Source organism: Cornus florida, unplaced genomic scaffold (genome assembly GCF_030987335.1).
Source record: "Cornus florida cultivar Cherokee Brave unplaced genomic scaffold, ASM3098733v1 CherokeeBrave_3.0.0_Hap2_Chr02, whole genome shotgun sequence".
Classification (NCBI taxonomy): domain Eukaryota; kingdom Viridiplantae; phylum Streptophyta; class Magnoliopsida; order Cornales; family Cornaceae; genus Cornus; species Cornus florida.
The window spans coordinates 96,427,089-96,429,944 of record NW_026775572.1 but is presented as its reverse complement, the minus strand read 5'-3'; positions in this window follow the sequence as shown (position 1 = coordinate 96,429,944).

Sequence of the window (2,856 nt, the reverse complement as noted above, 5' to 3'; positions counted from 1 at the left end):
AAGTGGTTGGAGGTGTTCCTTGGAGGAGAGAGAGCCTTGACTTGAGCTTGATAAGAGAGAGGGAGGACCACATAGATGTGATCCTTCATTTTGACAAGAGGGAGGAGAGAGAAGAGAGCAAAAGAAAGGTGTGTTCTTCAAGCTCCAAAGAGGGTGCACGAAAATGGAGATGAGGATGATGCTTCTTCCTTCTTCTAGCTCACCAATGGGCAACTAAACCTCATCTAGGGAGGTGATGAAACCCCTCCCTTGTAAGCATGTGTTAGTATAGTTTATTTTTGGGGATTACAATGTATTTTTGATAGTCTTTCCATGATCAAGAGCCTCATTTTTGTTGTAATGAATGTTGAATGTTTATAAATGATTATTGTGAGTTATTCATCTTGTCTTGGATGGTTACTTTTCTTAATCATATTGTTTGCACTTCCATGGTGACAATGGAAGTTAGATCATGCAATGGTTTTAATGGCATGGAGTTAGAGAACCTAGATAGTTCATGGCTTAGGGTTTCCCTTTGATGGTTTATACTTGATTCTTAGCTTTATGTGCATTCACCATTTAAATTAGGGCTTGATAATCCTTGACTTAGTAAGCATGTTCTAAGCTATATTTTAATTTAGGTAGTTGATCATGTGAACCTTTGATGGTTTATTTTTGCCTTTCTATTTAAATGAACTTCTTGAGGATATTATAGCAACCTAGTATTTTTATGTATCATGACTATCATATATGTTGTTTTTCCCTTAAATTAATCTTAACCTAGCATGTGTATAGGGATGGAGGTGGATTCATTTCCCTAGCCTTCTTTACTTGTACTTCACTCCCTTGAATTCTTGCAATTTATTGTTTTATGCACTTTTAATTTCCTAGCTTAAGTGACATCCAACAAAACCTCTATAAACCCTTCATCATTCTAAGAATGATTCTAGACATTTAGGTTGTATTAGACTAGCGCAGTCCCAGTGGTTCGACTTACCCGACCAATAGCCCTATTTTACAATGATTCGTGCTATTGCGAAGGTTGATGTATAGTTGATCAACTGATCAAAGGAGGACTGAACATTTTTGTTAATCCATTCCCTTGTACCAAATAGGTAGGATTTAACTGATAAGTTAATCCGTCCCTAGAATGCCACCATCCCATACTCGTGTATTACATCACACGATCCATAATTGATGAAAATAAATATAATATTACATCAATTTAAATTTAGAGATGAGTATAATATAAATTAGCCATGTATATGATCATAATATGCTACCAATACATGATTAAATCATATAAACATCATAAACCTTGCTAGATTGTGGTTAAACAGTTAGATCCTCCATCAACAATATATATATCAAATTAAAGTACATGTTGTTCCTATCATTAGCATATTAATATTAACCATGCTTTCCCAATCCAGTATGCATAAAGATATGAATAGTATACCAAAAATCCAGTTCCAGTGCCAAACCGGTCGACTGAAGTACCCAACCAGCCGGCCGATACAGCTATTTCGGTCGACCAAAATCCCCAAACTGGTCGGCCGAAATACCAACTCACCCTACTCCACTAAACCACTTCGGTCGACCGAACCTCCGCGGCAGACCATCTTCTTCTTCTCCGACGGCTCTGTTACTTCCAACCTCCATTGTTGAAGGTTAAAAGCTTAACAACTACATTCCAAACTGATCCCATAACGATTTTAAAGTGTTTAAACATTCATTTAACAAGTTAAAACACATATCACGCATCAAGTAATTTATAACAAGTAAAAATCATACAAGCTAATATATATATACAAACACTGTAATGTCAAATTTTAAATATGCATAACAGGTTTATTAATCCAATTTAAAGATCCTTAAATTAACTAAACATGTATAGATCATAAGTCAAAGGAGAGGAGTAGAGAAGAAACTTGCCTCTAAGGTTTTGGTTCAAAACATTAACTCCTTCTTCCTTTTTCTTCCTTCTCTCTCTAAGCTTTCTGCCTCTTCTCTTGTATGGGAATAGGGTTTGAATTTGGCAAATATAATACATATATATATAAAGCCTAATAATCCAAATCCTTTTACAACTATAATTACCTTAATTTAATTCAATGAAAAAGGAAAAATATAATATATATATATATATATATATATATAAGTTTGCTAATGTAAACTAATGTGATATGTGTATGTATATATATATATATACTATGTAATATTATAATTATATATATATATATATATCACATATATTGCCTTTATTTATTTATTAACAATAACTACTAATAATAATTAATAAATACAATAACCATATATATATACATATATATCCATATATATATGTACATTATCCATAGGTAATTATCCGTACCCATTACTCCTAATATCCAAGTAGTCCATGCGACCCAAACGGTTGGTCCATTACTACTAACCCAATCTAACTCCTTAGAATAAAACAAAATACACAATTAAATCATTTAAACCTAACAATTAAATTACAAGTACACAACACATCAATTAGACAATCAATTCAAATAGACAAATTTACAGTTTAACACATAATTAAATTAACCAAATAATTCAAAACAATTACACTACAACTATGCTAACGATATGAAAATCAAACTAATTAAACTAAGGAAGTGACACAATCTATCAAGAAACAAGTATAAACCATCAAATAAACCACAAGAGTAATCCATTACGCACCATGCCTTGACCAACACTAGACCCATTGTTTTAATACACATAGACATACATCAAATGTAAAGAATCAAGTGTAAAGCACATGACCATTCATTCTAACATACATAGACATATGAACTGAATTAAAAGATCAATTGGAACTATTAAGCTACCCAAATCATGTAGAAA